At 39.2% G+C, this 21,296-nt stretch overlaps 1 protein-coding gene across 6 annotated transcripts in view; it reads left to right on the top strand.

Annotated features, from left to right (window-relative positions):
- Positions 1-21,296, top strand: part of LOC128688062 (intraflagellar transport protein 74 homolog) — a 694,157-nt gene that overhangs the window by 457,905 nt on the left and 214,956 nt on the right. Inside the window, exon 1 of one of the 6 annotated variants that reach the window (XM_070083787.1) lies at positions 14,625-15,060. The exons of 1 other annotated variant lie outside the window; for it this stretch is intronic. The gene's annotated coding sequence lies outside the window, so the exon portion shown is untranslated. Of the gene's footprint in view, positions 1-14,624; positions 15,061-16,446; positions 16,512-16,553; positions 16,857-21,296 lie in introns of those variants that run through there. 4 more of the 6 variants (XM_070083782.1, XM_070083781.1, XM_070083784.1 and 1 more) reach the window with 4 other exon arrangements.

Consider the following 21,296-nt stretch of genomic DNA (forward strand, 5'->3'; position numbering starts at 1 on the left):
CACACACCAACACCCACACACACACACCCTCACACACACCCACACACACACCCTCACACACACCCACACACACATACACACACACACACACCCACACACCCACACACGCACACACACACCCACACACGCACACACACACACACACACGCACACACACACACACACACGCACACACACACACACACGCACACACACACACACCCTCACACACACCCGCACACACACCCTCACACACACCCACACACACACACACACACACACACACACACACACACACACACACACACACACACACACACACACACACACACACACACACACACACACACACACACACACACACCCTCACACACACCCACACACACACACACACACACACACACACACACACACACACACACACACACACACACACACACACACATGCACACATGCACACATGTGGTAATGCTTTATTTACAGCTAGCAAAGTCAGGGTATTTCTCCAGAATGGTCTGCAATATACCACTGTGGATAAAATACTTAGCCATTTCTTGAACACTTCTGAGTGAGTTGTTTCTAAATTCATTAATTTTATCACACTCCAGTACATAGTGACGCAATGTGTGACAATAGTCCATCTGGCAAAGTTTACATTTCGTTTGGTCTACATCTGGTGGTGGTGATTTAACCTGCCAAAGATACTTGTAACCCAGCCGGAGCCGGGCAGTAGTGACATCCAAGAGTCTGCTTATCTTGTTGGATGCACCATAGACATGTGGCTCCTCCTGCATGATGGAATGATGATAGATGGACTGACTTGTGTCAATCTCCCTAAGTCTTAAGTCAATAAAGTTCATTTGAAGTTCTTTTCGTATTATTGTTCTCAAACTGTTAACTGACAACCCAAGATTGTAATCTACCCCCTCTTTGAAAGCATACAGCTTAGCCAATTTATCAGTTCTATCATGCATCTGAAGACCAATGTGAGATGGAATCCACAGCATGTGCACTCTGACTCCACTGTCCACAATCTTACCATATCTATGTCTGGCTTCTGACAAAAGCATGCCACAATTTATACTTAATGAGTTGAGAGCATTTATGGATGACAGAGAATCAGTTACAATTAAAGTGTCAACCTTAGATACATGGACACATTTGAGTGCAAGGAGTATGGCAAACAGTTCTGTTTGAAGGGTAGAGGCCCAGTTATTGATGCGTGCTCCAATTTCTTTATGAGAGCCATCACTCTGTGTGACAACAGCAGCACTACCAGCTGCACCAGTGGACTGGTGAACAGAACCATCGACGTAAATAATTTGTGAAAGATTGTTCTGTGTGACTAAGTTATCAATACAGCTTAAGGCATCATGTTTGGCTTCAAGACGAAGCTTTGGTTGTGATTTAAGAAGAGTTTTGGGGGGAAATGGAGGAATGGTAGTTTGGAATGGGGTAATATCCCATGGAGCAGGGAAATGTCTCTGTTGTCCAACTTGATATAGATCATGTAGCTGGTTCATGCGGAGGTCGGTTCCAGTTTTTTCGATCCATCTGGAAGGATGTTCACCAGTGCTGAGGAAAGTTTGGAGGGCTTCTGTGCAGGGGTTTGAATGGGCTAGCCTAAGCATATTGACCCCAATAAGGATATTTCTTTCAGTAACACGATCTCTAATGCTTGGAATATTAAGTTCTTTCCGCATATTTAAAATTTTGGCAGTACGAGGGCATCCTAGGATGATCCTCATTGCTTCGTTTTGCAGTTTTTCCAGCCCTCCAAGCTTCCAGTCAGACACGAGTGCAAGTAGTGGCGCTGCATAATCAACCAATGATCTAATATAAGCAAGATACATCATTTTCACAATTTTAACATTAGCACCATACCTGGGATGAAAACCTGCCACAACTCTAAGTGCTCTCAGCCTTTCTTTGTATTGGCGACAAAGTCTCGTTACAACAGGTCCAAGTAGTGGAACCTCAAAGCCTAGATACCTGTATCTGCTTACATATTCTAGAAGAGACCCATCATGCAACTGGATCTGACGAACTGTGCCTCTCTGCCGAGGAGGACGCCTGTTGAGTATCTTTGTTTTATCCCCTGAGATTATTAACCCCAGGTCCTGACACGAGGCTAAAACATGATTAAGAATGTTTTGGGTGTTGGAGAATCCGGTAGTGTGAATCATTATGTCATCAGCAAAACTAACCATATAATGATGGGGCTGGCTAGGCATGGCATTAAGTAAGGCATTAATTAAAATGTTGAAAAGGGTGGGACTAAGCACACCTCCCTGTGGGGTTCCTAATTCAAAATCTTTAGTTACACTTCTATGTCCCTGGAACAACACAGACGACTTTCTGTTGGACAGGTAGCCTTTAATCCAGCGGAGAAGCCATCCTCCAACATCCATTCTGGCAAGTTCACTAATGATTACATGTCTGTTGGCTACATCAAAAGCGGATTTAAGGTCAAGGAACGTAGTGTATGAGCTGTCAGTGTGCAGAGTGAGAAAGGTGGTAATGCAATGATGCACACTCCTTCCATGCATGAAGCCATGCAACCGGGGTGACAAGAATTCCTTAATTCTGTGCATAAGACGATTAAGAATCATCCTTTCAAATGTTTTACACAAGCAGCTAGTAAGGGATATTGGGCGAAATGAGTTTTGTTGATTGGGCTTAGGAATGGGAATAATGAGGCTATTGGTCCATGATTTAGGGAGCTCCCCAGTGACATAACTCATGTTATATAATTCAAGTAAAGGATTACCTGGTACTCGACACAGCAATCTGAGTATGTTGTAAGTAATACCATCCTCACCAGGCGACGTGGAGTTGCCCTTAGTTAGTGCTGCATCAAGTTCATAATTAGTGAAAGGAATGTTGCAGTCATCTGCCTTGCTGAGCATAAAGCAAACAAGTCTCTCCCTTGCATCATATTTGTCCATTAATTTCTCCTGTGTGGTACTGGGAAGACTGTCATAGCTAGATGTAGCAGCCCAAGCACTAACTCATTCGCCCTGTGCAAGGGATGAGGGTGCGCGATCTGCCCAGTTCTGTTACCCTTAATTCTATTTATGTCCCTCCATGCCCGGCTAAGTGGGGTGTGAGCATTGAGACCATTGACAAATTGTTCCCAGTCTGTTTGCCGCAGCTCTGTCATACGCAGCCCTAACAATTTCGTCCCAAAGAAGTCTCCCTCTATCGTGATCCAAGCCTGGAGGTCGGTATATTACACTTAGAATTAGTTTTTCTTGACCCTCCACGAACTCTACCCAAACAGACTCTGATACTGCTCCATCTATTTTTATACCTGTTTTTATGCAACAATTAATATTTTCTCGAACATACAATGCAACTCCTCCCCCCTTCCCATTACATCTATCCACATTGAACAACTTAAATCCCTGAATATTACACTCAGCAGTCATATCCCTACTCTTTAAATCATACCACGTTTCAGTTAATGCAATGATATCAAAGTTCCCAGCACATGCTACCAAACGTAGTTCATTAATTTTATTTCTTGCACTTCGACTGTTAGCATAAAATACCATCATATGTTTTTTCTTCTGCACATTTTTCCTATTCATCTTTGTTTTTACACAATTTCTGAAATTATCATTACCCAGAGATACTCCATGTGACCGTAAGAATTTTCTTATGACCGTGGGAATATTCCTACGAACGTGGGAATATTCTTGTGACTGTGAGAATATTCTTGTGACCGTGAGAATATTCCTATGAACGTGGGAATATTCTTGTGACCGTGAGAATATTTTTATGACCGTGTGAATATTTTTGTGACCTTGGGAATATATTTGTGACTTTGGGAATATTCTTGTGACCTTTGGAATATTATGATCGTTGGAATATTCTTGTGACCTTTGGAATATTATGATCGTTGGAATATTCTTGTGATCTTGAGAATATTCATATGACCATGAGAATATTCTTGTGACTTTGAGAATATTCTTGTGACCTTCAGAATATTATTATGACAGTGGGAATAACTTATCACCCTGGGAATATTCTTGTAACCGTGGGAAAATTCTTATGACCATAGGAATATTGTGATCGTGGGATTATTCTCATGTCCGTGGGAATATTCCTGTAAACGCGGGAATATTCTTGTGACCGTGAGAATATTCTTATGACCGTAGGAATATTCATAGAATCGTAGGAAAATTATGATGACCGTGGGAATATTGTGATCGAGGGAATATTCTTGTGACCGTGGGAAAACTCTTAGGACGGTGGTAATATAATGATCGTCGGAATATTCTTGTTACTGGGGGAATATTCTTGTGACCCTGGGAATATTCTTGTGACCGTGGGAATATTCTTGTGACCGTGGGAATATTCTTATGACCTTGGGAATATTCCTGTGAACGTGGAAATATACTTGTGACCTCTATTCATATACTGGGACCTCTATTCATTAACAACTGGGACCTCTTCTATGACAGAAATGACATGTATGCCAGGGATGGGGTTCACTTATCTAGGTGTGGGGTGGGAGCACTGGCCAACGCAGTGGAGGGAGCTGTTAGGTCTTTAAACTAGGAATAGTTAGTGGTACGGGTTTTTGCGGGAAAACTGTGAAGTCTCAGGGTAGTAATATGAGTACTAGGAGAACTAGTAATAGGCAAAATAAGGTGGATATTGGAAAGCCAGTGGCACTAATTGACAAGGACAGTAATAGGATTAGTGGAATAACAGAAAGGAGCAGGAAGGGTAAAGAGAGAGGAGGGTCTTTAGGTATTTATTACACAAATAGTCGCAGTGCTAGGAATAAGATAGACGAGTTGAGACTAGTTGCTAGTGCAGGTAACATAGATGTATTTGCCATTACTGAGACGTGGTTTAATTCAAAAAGTCGGGACATGCCTGCAGAATGTCACATTCAGGGTTTTAAATTGTTCCAAGTAGATAGAAGTATCGGGAAGGGGGGTGGGGTGGCACTGTATGTCCGAGATCGCTTGAACTGTTGCATAAAAACGGGTATTAAGTCCGAAGTAACACATACAGAGTCTATTTGGATAGAATTTTCAGAGGGGCATGAAAAGTTAATTTTAGGTGTGATATACCGTCCCCCAAATTTAGATAGGGACCAGGGGAGACTACTATGGGAGGAAATTGTTAGGGCCACAAGGCACGATAATGTAGTAATTCTAGGAGACTTTAACTTTAGTCATATTGATTGGAATTTCTTGACTGGGAATTTAGAATCATACGACTTCTTAGAAGTAGTTCAGGATTGTTTTTTGAAGCAGTTTGTGACAGAACCTACAAGGGGTAATAACCTGCTTGACTTAGTTCTGGCAAACAATGAATCTCTTGTTAATAATTTAGAAGTTTCAGAGGAACTGGGTGCTAGCGACCACAAATCAATTACATTTAGAATTGAATGGAAGTATGATTGTAGGGATAACTCAGTAACAGTCCCAGATTTTCGCTTAGCAGATTACGATGGGCTTAGAGAACACTTATCATCTGTTGACTGGGGTAACGAAGAGAGCTATCAATATGACAGTTTTCTGAACACAATATAAAGAAATTAGATCAAATAGAAATGACCCAAAATGGATGAATAATAGGCTGAAATATCTACTAGGGCATAAGAAAGGAATTTATAGGCGTATCAAAAGAGGCGAGGGTCATCTTATGAATCAGTATATTGACATTAAGAGGGACATTAAAAAGGGGATAAGAAAAGCTAAAAGGGACTATGAAATTAAAGTTGCTAGGGATTCTAAAACTAACCCAAAAAGTTTTTTCCAGGTATATAGAACAAAAGTCAGAGATAAGATAGGTCCCCTTAAAAATAACTATGGGCATCTTACTGACAAAGAGAATGAAATGTACTCGATTTTAAATAACTATTTTCTCTCGGTTTTTACACAGGAAGACACTAATAATATTCCGGTAATTAATTTTTATAGTGGGCCAGAAGAAGATAAATTATGTAACATCACAGTCACTAGTGAAATGGTTGTGAAGCAGATAGACCGACTGAAGCAAAATAAGTCACCGGGTTCTGATGAGGTTTTTTCAAGGGTTCTAAAGGAATGCAAAATGGAAGTCTGTGAACCATTAACTAATATTTTTAATTTATCTCTTCAAACAGGTATAGTGTCTGATATGTGGAAGATGGCTAATGTAATTCCTATTTTTAAATCAGGGGACAAGTCGTTACCGTCAAATTACCGCCCAATAAGCCTGACCTCAATTGTAGGCAAATTACTAGAGTCAATTATAGCTGTGATTATAAGAAGCCATCTCGATAAGCATAGCTTGATTAATGATACTCAGCATGGATTCACAAGAGGCCGGTCTTGTCTAACTAATTTATTAACTTTCTTCAGTAAAGCTTTTGAGGCTGTTGACCACGATAAAGAATTTGATATTGTTTACTTAGATTTTAGTAAGGAAACCTCCAACGCATTCTCGGTGCTACCCGACGAATGTGAGTCGACTACTGGGATCGTCACGATGAACGACAACAAGGAAGGTAAGAATATTGTTGTTGTTGGGGATAGCCAGGTTAGATATATGGATAGGGCATTCTGCTTGAAGGACAGGAGTAGGAGACAAAGGGTATGCTTTCCTGGGGCTGGGATGGAGGACATTGTTAGCCGGCTTGACAACATCATGAACGGTAATGGGATCAATCCTATTATTTGCCTCAGTGCTGGAGGCAATGATGTAGGCAAGCGTAGAAGTGAGGATTTAGTTAGAAAGTTCAGGACAGCTATAGACATGATTAGGAAGAAGGGGGGGCACCCTGTTATATGTGGCATTTTGCCAAGAAGAGGTGTTGGTAATGAATGGTTGTCCAGAGCAATTGGTATTAATTGTTGGCTGGATAAACACTGTAAGGATAATGCAGTACCATTCATTGACAACTGGGACAACTTCTATGGCCGAAATGACATGTATGCCAGGGATGGGGTTCACTTATCCAGGGCAGGTGTGGGTTTTCTTGCTAACTCAGTTGAGGCGGTTGTTAGGACTTTAAACTAGGATTAGTTAGAGGTATGGGTTTAGAAATGATTAATAATGAGTATGGATATATTGACTTATGCTCTGATATTAAGAATCTTAATAGTAACTGTCATGGAGTAACTCTGGGTAATGATAATTTCAGAAATTGTGTAAAAACAAAGATGAATAGGAAAAATGTGCAGAAGAAAAAACATATGATGGTATTTTATGCTAACAGTCGAAGTGCAAGAAATAAAATTAATTAACTACGTTTGGTAGCATGTGCTGGGAACTTTGATATCATTGCATTAACTGAAACGTGGTATGATTTAAAGAGTCGGGATATGACTGCTGAGTGTAATATTCAGGGATTTAAGTTGTTCAATGTGGATAGATGTAATGGGAAGGGGGGAGGAGTTGCATTGTATGTTCGAGAAAATATTAATTGTTGCATAAAAACAGGTATAAAAATAGATGGAGCAGTAACAGAGTCTGTTTGGGTAGAGTTCGTGGAGGGTCAAGAAAAACTAATTCTAGGTGTAATATACCGACCTCCAGGCTTGGATCACGATAGAGGGAGACTTCTTTGGGACGAAATTGTTAGGGCTTCTGGACACAGTAACATAGTCATAGTAGGGGACTTTAACTTTAGCCAAATTGACTGGAATTCTTTGACAGGTAATCTAGAGTCCAGTGACTTCATGGAAACAGTTCAGGACTGTTTTCTGAAACAGAGTGTAACTGAGCCTACCAGGGGTAATAATTTGCTAGACCTAGTCTTGTCAAATAAGGAAACACTCGTGAATAATCTGGAGATCACTGAAGAGCTTGGCGCAAGTGATCACAAATCCATCACTTTTAGCATTAATTGGGAATGCAAGAATAATGATAATACAGTAAAAATCCCTGATTTTCGTTCTGCCGATTATAATGGACTTAGGGAACATCTGTCTAATCTTGATTGGGGTTATCTAGCTAATGATTTTATTGACGATAATCATACTTATGAATATGAAGGGATCTGCTTTTATGATTGTTTTCTTAATAATGTACACAGTGCCCAGAGTATATACATTCCCCAGAGAGAAATTAGGTCTAATAATAACGATCCCAAATGGGTTAACAGGAGGCTAAAGCATCTATTAGGGGAGAAAAGGGGAATTTATAGGCGCATCAGAAGAGGATAGGTTAACCTTACTGACCAATATGTTCAGCTTAAAAGAGAAGTAAAAAAAGGCGATTAGAAAGGCTAAACGTGACTATGAAATTAAAGTTGCTAATGAATCAAAGACTAATCCAAAGGGGTTCTTTCAAGTGTATAGGACGAAGGTGAAGGAAAAAGTAGGACCTCTGAAATCTGGGAATGGACAGCTGACGGATAATGAACTGGAAATGTGTTCCTTATTTAATGACTATTTTTTGTCAGTTTTTACACAGGAAGATGTAAATGAGATTCCAGTAATTAACAATTATTTAGTTCCTGGTGAATTTAAGTTAACTAATATTACTGTCACGAGGGACATGGTTATTAAACAGATAGACAAACTGAAACAAAATAAGTCCCCGGGACCCGATGAGTTGTTTTCAAGGGTACTTAGAGATTAACTTGGGATACTGAGAGAGATTTGTTAATGTTAAAACCTAATAGTTACAGTATGCCCAGTAAATTAACTAAGAGAGTTTTGCTTGCTGAAGTTTCCAAATGTTTTGATCCACTAGGTTTAGTGTCAACCCTTACTATAAGAGGGAAATTATTAATACAAGAAGCATGGAAGCTTAAATGTGCTTGGGATGAAACTCTACCTGAGGAATTCATTAACAGGTGTGGTGAATTAATTGGTGATTATGAAAAAATTCCAATGTTGGAGTTCCCACGCCAGGTGGCCAATCCAGATGAGAAAAATATACTCCACATTTTTTGTGATGCTTCAAAATTGGCATATGGAGCAGTTGCTTACCTTCAATGTAATAGTGTTATTTCTCTTGTTATGTCTATGGCTAAAGTGTCTCCAATTAAATCACGTACCTTACCTCAGTTGGTATTAACAGCCATTTATGTAGGTGTCAAATTAGCTAGTTATATAAGAAATAAGTTGCAGGAGATAAATATTAGTGACACTGTAATTTGGTCTGATAATGAGGTATCCTTACAATGTATTCATAATGGAAACAGTAAAATTGTGTACATACAAAACAGAGTCGCTGAAATTAATCAGATGCAAGAGACGTATAATAGTTTGGGTCAGCATATGTTAACATTTAATCATACACCTGGTGAGGAGAATCCAGCTGATTCTTGTCTCAAGGTTTAACTTATGCTAAATTTGTAAATGCTGTATCATGGTTTAAAGGACCGAGCTGGTTGGTAAATAAAGCTAATTGGCCTGTACAAAAGGCATATATTGCTCCTGTTGAAATTACTGTGACCACTACTCCAATAGTTTGTCCTTCCTTAGCCATTGATATAAATAGGTATTCTTCTTTACCCAAACTAATCAGTGTAACTAAGCTGGTGTTTAAATTTCTCATATAAGTTTTCACATCCTCTTGAATATTGGATAAAGAGGGTACAGGAAGAAATCTATAGAAATGAGATTAAACTGATGATGGAAAGTGAAATTGTGAACTGTTCCACAATAGAGAAATTGGGGCTGTATTTAGAGAACAGTGTAATTAGGTGCAGAGGTAGGTTACAAAATGGTGAATTGGGTGATTATGCTAAACACCCTATCTTACTGCCCAAAACTCATCATCTAATAAATTTAATTGTTTTAAATGCCCATAAAAATGTAATGCATGGTGGGGTACAAGATACCTTAAATTGTATTAGGGAAACTTTCTGGATTCCACAAGGACGGCAAAGTGTAAAAAGGGTGATTAAATCTTGTGTAATATGTCGCCGTGTGGATGCCAGATCCTATATGTACCCAGGTCCTCCACCATTGCCAAAGGAGCATGTACAATTAGTGAAACCATTTGATGTAACAGGTGTAGACTATAGTGGTCCAGTCATTTTAACCAGTACTTCAGATGGTGTTCCACTGAAAGTGTATGTATGCTTGTTCACCTGTACTGCTACTAGGGCAGTTCATTTAGAAGTGGCTCAGGACTTGTCTGCAGAACAGTTTATACAGCTGTTTCGAAAATTTGCAGCTAGGAGATCCTGTCCGAGATTAATAATTTCGGATAATGCCACAAATTTTGTAGCAGGTGCTCAACACTTCATATAATTAAATAATAGTAACGAACCTCAATCTCTGATAACCCAACGAGGGTGTACCTGGAAATTTATTACTCCTAGAGCCCCTTGGCAGGGGGGGCTGTACGAAAGACTGATAGGCACAGTGAAGAAGTGTCTCCGTAAATCACTACACCGGAAGAGAATTAATTTGGAAGAATTCTGTGCAGTGTTAGTGGAGGCAGGGAATCGTATAAATAATAGGCCTCTCTTGTACATGAGTGATACACCTGATGCAGATGTATTAACACCTTCTCACCTAATATGTGGAAGGAAATTGGAAGCTGCCCCTATCTATAGAAATAATCCTGAAGAAAGTGATGAAGATTACAATGATGTGGCAGTGTTGTGTGATAAATTTAAAAAATTAAATAAAGTAATTGATCATTGGTCTAATGTGTGGCGTAAGGAATGTCTTCTAACACTAATTGAACACTTTCATGGTGCGACAGAGGCAGTAAATCGAAAGAACATTCAACCAGGTGACATTGTGTTAATTGATACTGAACAACTTTGAACATTGTGGCCTCTGGGCAAAGTATTGACATTGTACCCAGATGCACAAGGTGTTGTCCAGAATGTTGAAGTGTTGTGTCATGGCCAAGAAAGTTTACGCACAATTAATAAATTGATTCCCTTGGAATTAAATGGCATTCAATCAAATGTAAATGAAAATCTAAGGGAAAGTGACACGAGTGATGTGGAAGGTAATGCTGACCAAGTGATGCAGGAAGATGAAATCATAGTAAGACCTAGGAGAACAGCCACTCAAGCCAGAACTGGCTGGAATCGTCTCCTAAAGGAAGGAGTAATTTGAGTCATTTAGCAATGAACTCTGCCCGGCTGCAGTGTGGAAAATATATAGTATATTTTCCGAAAATATTGTATTTGTATCTAAATTAATAAAATATATTGTATTTAATAAAAATAATATTATAAAAAATGGGAAGCTCTGCACCTGCACAGATGGCACTCACCATTGTGTTTTTGAATGAGCCAAGAAAACGTTAGTGAAAATAAGAAGAATTTTCGACGCTCTAGAGATTATATTGGGCTTACAACTCTCAAATAGGAGCAGAAATTGTTGGATGTGCATTTCTGCATAATTTGAGCATTAAATCGTTGTAGAGGACAGCTCCAGGAACCTCAGATAAGCTATCTAATTTATGTTTGTGATTCTGGCCAGTATTATCATCATAAATTTAGTTAGAGGGAGGTTTTTTAGTATTATACACTGTAATCTTCAGACTAATTGGTGAGTGTTATGATTATAAATTCTCCTTCTGTTATATAAATGTGTATATGTAATCATTTATTAATTTTTATATACAGTCCACAAAAATTATAATAATTTTACCAGAATTCCTGGTGTGTATGTACATTTCATTTGCAATTAATATAGGTCTAGAGCAACTTGTAGATATGACAGTTGTAGGTATCGAAGGGGGACATTTTTGTGACCTAGGTGTCCCAAATTCCTACATGTCTATGTAACTTTGATAAATAATAATTATCTGTGTTGCCATTTACTTGCATGTATGTGTTGTGATAGAAACACAGGCCTTATCTCTAGGCTTTATTGAACATAGAATCTTCATAGTACTTCTGCAACAACAAAATATAATGACTAGTACATCTAATAACGGCTTCTACAGGGATGGTGATGTCTTGCATATGTCAAGAGAAAAGTTATAACTACAGGCCACATGGAGCGTTTACTAAAACCTGAGAGGCTAGACTGTGACCCCAGCTTATCAACGGCTGCTCAGGAATGGAAGCACTGGTTTAAGACTTTAGAAAACTTCTTGGGAGCCCTTCCTAAAGAAGATCTAGATAAACTAAGTCTGCTCATCAATTTTGTGTCACCTAAGATATATGAGGCTATTTCTGAGTGTAATACCTACGAAGATGCTATCAAAACCCTCAAGTCTCAGTATATTAAACCTACAAATGAAATCTTTGCACGCTATCGCCTTGCAACTCGCCGCCAGCAGATTGATGAATCCTTAGAGGAAGACCTTCAAGCACTGAAAATTTTAGGTAAGGACTGTCACTTCCAAGCAGTGACAGCTGCTCAGTATTGTGAAGAGTCCATCAGGGATGCTTTTATCAGTGGCCTGTAATCACCAATAATAAGGCAGCGTTTATTGGAGAATAAAACTCTTGACTTAGCCGCTGCCTTTGACCAGGCAAGAGCTCTAGATTCAGCCCAGAAGAATTCTGAAGTATACAGTACCACTCAGCCTTCTCGAGTGGTAAGTGCTGCAATTCCTGACCAAGACTCTTGCAATGAAGTTACTGTGGAACCTGCCTCAGTGACAGCAGCAGCAGGTACGGTGTATTTCTTTTGTGGTTTTTCAAGACATCCACGTCCAAAGTGTCCTGCTCGTGAAGCAATGTGCCGTAAATGCCACAAGAAAGGTCACTTTGCTAAAGTATGTCGTGCTAATGCATCAACAAGAGCTAGTGCCTCCACACATTCCAGTGATCATGCGACACTAGCAACAGTGACTTCTGCGGCTACTCCAAATTCACTGTCAAAGGCAGTTGTGAAAGTATTCATCAAAGGAACAGAAGTAGATGGTCTTATTGATAGTGGCAGCTCAGAGAGTTTCATCAATCTTGACTTAGTTAAACGCCACTCCTTGACTGTACATTACTCATCAGGTACCGTTTCCATGGCATCAACATCTCTCTCTATTCAGACCTTAGGGTTTTGTAAGGTAAATCTCAGAGTTAATGGAAAGGATTATCAAGATGTACAGTTAGCTATTCTGCCACAACTGTGCTCTGATGTTATCCTTGGTCAGGACTTTCAGAAGCTGCATGATAGTGTCACCTTAACATATGGAGGTGAACTGCCTCCTCTTGTTGTCTGTGGACTTAGCACTTTAAGGGTAGACCCACCAAAGCTGTTTGCAAATCTTACCGCGGATTGCCATCCTATATCAGCTAAGTCACGCCGCTATTCTTATGAGGATCGGATGTTCATTGAGAAAGAAACTCAGAGGCTGCTGAAGGAGGGTATTATAGAACCGAGTAATTCCCCTTGGCTTGCACAGGTTGTTGTTGTTAAAGATGATTATAGGAAACGGAGACTGGCTATCGATTACTCTGAGACAATCAACAAATTTACACTTCTTGATGGGTACCCTCTACCTCGAATTGATGATACAGTGAACAAAATTGCTCAGTACTATGTGTTTAGCACAATTGATCTACAGAGTGCCTATCATCAAGTCCCTATAAGGAATGAAGATAAACCATACACAGCATTTCAGGCTAGTGATGGCCTGTATCAGTTTACCAGAGTCCCTTTTGGAGTCACCAATGGGGTAGCCTGCTTCCAACGAATTATGGATTCACTCATTCAGGAAGAGCAACTCATGGGAACTTACGCGTATTTAGATAATGTTACCATTTGTGGCAAGACCCAGGAGGAACATGATGCAAACCTTGATAAGTTTTTGGAAGCCGCCAAGAAGAAAAATATCAGTTACAATGAGGAAAAGTGCACTTTTTCAACTAAAAGGCTTAGCATCCTTGGTTATGTAGTGGAAGGAGGTTCAATATTCCCAGACCCTGAACGACTACACCTCTACGGGAACTTCCAATGCCTCAAGACAAAAGAGGAGGAACTAGTGAGGATATATGAAGGGGTTAATGAAATAATGCAAGGTGCAAGGATGCCCCTGAGGGAATGGAACAGTAATTAGTCCATTTTGAGGGATCAATAAATATGGATAGCCCTGGAGTTGAAGTGCCTATATGCAGTAATGTGCTGGGGCTGACTTGGGACACTGAGAGAAACTTGTTATTGTTAAAGTCACATAATTCCAGTATGCCCAATAAATTAACCCAGAGAGCATAGGCTTAGTGTCACACCTTACAATAGGAGGGAAATTTTTAATACCAGAAGCATGGAAGCTTGAGTGTGCTTTGGATGGAGCCTACCTGAGGAGTTAACAGGTGGAAAGAATTAATGGGGGATTATGTAAATACCAATGTTGGAGTTCCCAAGCCAGGTGGCCAGTGAAGATGGGAAAATTGTACTCCACGTTATTTAAGTCGTCTAACAACGACCTCCACCTGGCCACAGTGTGGAAAATAAATTCCCATAATTATACTGTATATTTTTTATAATGTAAATATACATGATTAATGCATTACTGTGGTTCTAAATTGTATTTTGAATAGAACCAACAGGGTTCCCTTTGCGCCTGCGCGGATGTGCGGAGAGACAGGTCGACACAGGGCATGGAGGCGGTGGGAGTGTTTTGAATGTAGTGTAGAGGCTGTGAAAACATGGGACCAGGAATTTGGCGTTCACGGCGGCCTAAGGATTAATATAGGCCTCACTTCATAATAGGAAGTGTCGTAACTGTTCCTGGTGAAGAGTGAGGGAACGTGATTTATGGGACCACTGTAATAAAGTGGTAAAATGAGTGAATAATGGTAGGACCAGTGGTGACTGGCGCGTCGCCATGGACTGTGTCCCGGGGAAAAATACCCGTGGTTTAATCATCACTCATCGGTCTCAGATCTTAATGGAGTGGCCTCCAGTGTGTATAATAATTAGGAGACATTAAACCGTATGGTGGGCTAAGAAGTAATCAGTGATAATAACACCAAGTTAAGAGAATGTGTGAAGTGAAATGAGTCGCCGTTCTCAGAGTGAGCATCTGTTTATCTCGTGTTCCTGTCTCGAGGATTGTGAAGTTTTTATGGAGTCACGACTTCTAAACCGGGACAAACCAACAGATACCTCGTTCTGCTGGAATAAGAACCGTGTCGGTGTAGCAGGACATCGAAATGTGATGGTGAATGGAAGAAATAAGGAGCATCAATCACCCACAGTTAAGTAACCCTTCTAGTTATAGCAGATTGATACTGGCCAGTTAGGTATGTTGTAATTGGATAGGTTATGGGTGATCCAGCTACTTCAAGTAACCACCAGAGAATATCTGGTAAGTGGAGGGATTATGTACAAGTGTTTTTCCTTGATGGATATATCCATGTGTAACCTACCCCCCCCTTCATTCAGTTAAACTAATATAACCTATACAGTCCACAGTTAATTAGTAGTTCCGTACTTGTGGGTGCTATCCAATTTATACTGGTCTCGGATAGATATGGATAAGATTGTGAGGGTCGAGGGGCCACCTGCAGTGACCAGGGGTGGTTAAGTTTTCTCACATGTCTACACGGGGTGACTACGGTAAACAATATAGTTGTTGTCTCCCAATGAGATTACTCGTATGCATGTAATGTTGAGGTACGTACAGATAACACCCCTAGAAAAGTTTCCATAGAAACTATGTATTGTGCCAAAACAAAAGCATTCACATTGCTAAACTCACAAACTAGTATTTAGTCACTTAGTATTTACTCAACTTACTCCATAATTTGTAATAATTTAGGGTTAATAATTAATCTAAGTTTGCCCGATATGCCTAGCCTTGCTAGGTGTTCTAGTGGCCCCCTCTGTAATTAGTATTTTATTACATGCAAACCACACAATATCCAAAATCTATTATTATTATTATAATCAAGGGGAAGCGCTAAACCCGGAGGATTATCCAGCGCCTGGGGGGGGGATGTGGAAGGCATTCAGGCTTAATTCGGGGAACTGGAGCACAGATCCAATTCCCTAAATCAAGAGCCCCTCACCAACATCAAGGAACCTTCCTTGAGGGGTCCAAAATCTGTAAACCCCGCATAGTAATCCTTATAGAGAATAAACTTTGATTTGATTTGATCCTACTGTGCAACTATGATACAATCCTTAGTGTTAAGTTGTCTGTAAGCCAATAATGTTAAGTTGGCCCATAATGCCTAGGCATTATATTATTATTATTATTATAATCAAGGGGGAAGCGCTAAACCCGGAGGATTATACAGCGCCTGGAGGGGGGATATGTGGAAGGCATTCAGGCTTAATTCGGGGAACTGGAGCACAGATCCAATTCCCTAAATCAAGAGCCCCTCACCAACATCAAGGAACCTTCCTTGAGGGGCCTAGGCATTATAAAGTCTCTCTTTGTATTGCAACCCACTATTGTAAATACAAAATCTCAATGCACTGTTTGCAAAGACATAAAATAAATAAATAAATAAAATAAAATAGAGTTTCTGATCCTTGTAACGCTGTATAGCCCTTGTGGCTTAGCGCTTCTTTTTGATTATAATAATAATAATGATCCTTGTAACATTGTTGCTATGATGTTGTCATGGCAACCGTCCATCACCACCACAAACATCAACAATAAACATTCCAGCAGGAGCACACCAGCGTCTGGAAACACTTGTACTGTTTCCTGACAAACCTTATCTAACCTAGCAGCAGCAGCAGTAGCAGTAATAGTAGCAGTAGCAGCAGCAGCAGCAGCAGCAGCAGCAGTAATAGTAGCAGTAGCCGCTGGAGTAGTAGTAGTAGTAGTAGCAGCAGCAGCAGCAGTAATAGTAGCAGTAGCCGCTGGAGTAGTAGTAGTAGTAGCAGCAGCAGTAATAGTAGCAGTAGCAGCAGGAGGGAGAACAGTCATGGATGGTGGTGCTGGAAGCTGCAGGTTGGTGTAAACTACATTAATAAAGAAGATTCAAGGTGCATCACTACATAAAAAGTGTTAAGATTAAGATGCAGTGATCTTCACAGGTAAGTTTTCTCCTGGGAAAAGAAAATACCTTGACACTTCTGTGTAGTGATTTTTTTTTTTAATGAGTTGACAAGGAAAACCTTGACTTATATTGCTGCTCGGTAGTGTTCCAGCGACATTTTATTATTTACAGTATAATGTTAAATATGTTTTGCAATTGGAATAGTTATGCAAATTGTAGATGAATGGTTATACTTACATTTGTGATGAGTAACCTGCTGATCTGTTAGTTAGGTTTACCTGGAGAGGGTTTTGGGGTTTAACGCCCCCACGGCTCGGTCTGAGACCAGGTTAGGTTTAGTTTTAACCCATCATGACTGTAACTGAACCCAACCCAGTCTAACCTAAATATAACCGTACATAATAAATACATAGCTGTTCTATAGTGGTACTCTTGTTATTGTTAAAAACACTTGTCTTATTCACTAAAGTTTTGAATTATGTAAAACAAATTCACAAAAATTATACTTGGTATATGTTAGTGTGGCCTACATTGTTTATAAACTTAAAATATTATTGGAATGCTGTATTATATTAGATACCACTGTGCATTAAGCCACATATAATCATTCACGTAAAAGTATTTGTGTAGCTAATCTCTTTCAAAATAACAGTTTGCCCAAGAAATATATAATTATTGCCTTTTGGATTCCTTTCTTGTATGATAAGAAGTTTTTAAATGACTGAGTTCCACCAAGCAGTTAAACTCTGTTGATGAAGACTTATTCAGATTAATAACCCCCAAGTCAGTGTGGTGTACCACTGGGGACCTTCTTAGGTCCAGGGGTTACTTTTACCTTTCGCCTCCGTATAAGATTGAGAAATGCTACTGGGTAAGAGAAAATGTCTCTCCAATAAAGATACCCAGGTGTTGCACATGTGTTATATTCATCAACATAGTTTATATAGGTACAGGTACACCTAAGTACAATTATCATACATAGTAGCTTATATGTAAATTACCTAAGATAACCCTCCAAAAATCAGTAACTTATTTCCACTGGGGATCTTGTAATACCTTATTATATAAAGCCTAGCTGTATGTATATGTACAGTATATATGCATGAGAATCTATAACAGAAATAAAACAAAATTCTGTTACAGTATTGCAATGATCACTCAATCAGGTTCCAGTTAACATACACCTCTGCTATTCCAGAGGTTAAATTTAATCAACATTTTTTTTTCTCATATACTGCTGTGCATATTAAAGATATACAGGATATTCAATACAAATATTAATTCAGTTCTAAAACTTCTTTGAGTATTGCAACAGAATTCATAGCTAATATTGTACAAGAATTACAGATATTTCTGAAGGTTTGCCCAAATCCAAAATGGCTGAAAAACGAAATAACATTTCCCTTAAGAATTAATGTAAATACAATTAATCCGTTCCAGATGCCCAAAAATATTAACAAAAAATATATTTTTTAAAGATTAACTATAGTTTTACATACACAAAATAATGAGAACTAAATAAAATAAATAAATGAACATTTAAATCACTATTACATACCTTTATTGAAGACTCTTGTTGGCTTATGGAAGACAGGGAGGAGGAGAGAGGGAGGACTGATTATTGTTTAGAAAAGGAATCCCCCTCCATAAGGATTTCATGTATCAAAGCCCTCTGGGTTACGTCCCTTCTTTGTCTTTTACTGCCACTAGGACCAGCTTGAGTCACTGCACCCCTCTCGCGCAAAAAAACTGTCCAGAGAGCTGTTTCTGGCGTCTCTAAGATTTACCTGAAGTGGGACAATGTTTTGTCACTGAACATGTCGCAGATATGGCTTGTTTCAGCTTGGTCAGGGTGATATTTTTCAACAAAAGTTTGCACCTCCCTCCATTTTGCACAAATGTCCTTAATCACTGAAGAAGGCACATTCTCCCCTCTCTCTTCTTCCTCCTCTGAACCATTTTCCTCAGCTGTGGTCTGTTGCTGTTTCAGATGAAGGTCTTGCAGCTCTTCAGTGGTTAGCTCTTCCCTGTGGTCCTCCACCAGCTCTTCCCTTGCCTTTTCACAAATGATCGACTCCACAACACTATCTCCTGATAATTGTTTTTCATTGATCCATACCAACAATAACTTCTTCACATCTTTGATTATTGGTGACCTTTGTTTCGTTAGCACATTTACTCCTTTTGCAACATTATCTTCCTTGATTTCTACTTTCTTTACCAGGATGGAAGTGATTGTTGATTTGGATTTCCCATACATCCTGGCAAGCTCAAGCACACGTACACCACTCTCATTCTTTTCAACAATTTCTTTCTTAAATTCCATCGTGTTTCTCACTTTCTTTACCAAAGGAACTTTACTAGGAACTTTCTTTGGGCCCATGGTGGCTTATTTCGAAGTTGCACTCAATCAGTAACCACAAAAAGCAATGGATTATAGCAAAGTGGTTGGATGAATGCACAGAGGCTTCCTCACTTGCCCAGAGGCACAGCCAGACTGACTCATGAACGTGGCAGAGCGGCGGGTGGATGCGTCCAATATGGTCAATCTCCGAAATAATGGCCGATAACTGGGATAGAATTTCGGCCAAAAAGCAGGTGAAAACTGAATTGGCCGATATCCAGAATGGCCAATAACTGAGCGTCCAGTTTACAATTAAAATTATCATGATAATTTTGTATTACTCTTCATATTACCATCACTGTTTTAATATGCATTGATTAACATTACTTAAAATTATTACATATAATAACCTTATTTAAATTCAAATCTTTATATCTAAAAACGTTTTATTATCGTTATTGATGGTTTTCAACAATACTCACCTACATGTAGTTGCAAGGGTTGAGTGGCTAGGTTTTGAATCTTAATGGAAAGCCACTAATTATGCAGAGCATAGTTAGTGGCTTTCCACTAAGATTATCCTTTATAACTAGGACAAAACTAAATTAAATTTTGTTTATTTCTCATGAGCCATACAAATAAGTGACATCAGTTATACATTCAGATTTATTATATTTTGAATTTGATCTTATTATAATACAGATATAATTTGATATAATATAAGGCTCAGAAGAAAGAGAACAATTGTGCAAATGCATTTTAGGCAAACTAATAATAAGGCTTACCTAGAATATAATTAAAGCAGTACAGCTAGGGTAATTCGTTACAATCATAAATACAGTAAGTGGACCGTGGCCTAGTAGGCAATGCTCTTGATTCACACACTGAGTATCTGTGGTTAGATCAGATTCCTGGCAAGGGTGGAAATATTGGGCATGTTTCCCTACACCTGTTGTGGTGTGGGTCACATTGTTCTAGAGTTTTCAGGTAGTGTTTTCCAGATTTTAAGGCCTTTGACATACACTGAATTTTTGTAAAGGTTTAGTCGGACACGGGGAATGTCATAGAGATGTTTGTGTCTGGTGTTATGTCTGTGGGTCCTGTCACAACTATCAAGAAAGGGTTTTAGGTCAAGGTTAATATTGGGGGACAAGATTGAGGACTCCAACGGAAATAAGACAGATAGTCCCTTGATGACACACTGCCTTTCTTGGATTATCCTGGGTGGCTAACCCTCTGGGGGTTGAAAATCCAAAAAAATCTTAACACTGTTTAGTTAAAGTTTGAATGCTTCAGTGCTAAGTTTAATAATCCAAACTGAACTGTTAATTTTGGTTAAATTAATAATAGGGATGGGATAGTAAATTTTTTTTTTTTGTACCAATACTCAAGTTTTCAGCCAATATCAGTATGTACTTATCAATGCAGTAGGGCCCCACTTATACAGCAGGTTTGGTTCGCGGCTACTGCCGGAAAGCAGACATCGCTAGAAAGCTGAATGCCATTTTTTGCCACTTTTAAATGCATGTGCATAAATGCCAGATAACAAGTTTACACTAACATATATTAAGTTAGCAATAGAACTAGGTGTTAACCCTTTCAGGGTCCCCAGGCCCTCTCCCAGACTTGTTCTCAGGGTCGCCCAAATTTAAAAAAAAAAATTATTTTTTTCTCATGAAAAGATAGAGAATCTTTTCCCGATCATAATGACACCAAAAGTATGAATTTTGATGGAAAACTTAAGGAATTATGCTCTCGCGAAGTTAGCGGTCTTGATGATGTTTACGCATCGGCGATTTTTGCCCACTTTGAGCTCTATTTTTGGCCAATTCCAGTGTACTATTCGACAAAAATCATAACTATTTCACTAGAACTCCATTTTTTTCTATCGAATGCGTACAAGAAACCACCCATTTACCGATTTCAACTATCCAATACAGTGGTCAGAATTTAGCAATTTTGCCAATTTCACACAAATTTCAAAAGATGCCAATTTCCGAATAGGGTCCAGAATAAACAAGAAAGACATTCCTGGCACTAAAATAACATTTCCTCTGTTCATTAGTCATGTCCCCAGGCCCCTCTTACATTCTTTTGCTTTCCACTTTGAATTTTGATTCTCACAGAAAATAG

The sequence above is a fragment of the Cherax quadricarinatus genome, chromosome 10 (assembly GCF_038502225.1).
Source record: "Cherax quadricarinatus isolate ZL_2023a chromosome 10, ASM3850222v1, whole genome shotgun sequence".
Classification (NCBI taxonomy): Eukaryota; Metazoa; Arthropoda; class Malacostraca; order Decapoda; family Parastacidae; genus Cherax; species Cherax quadricarinatus.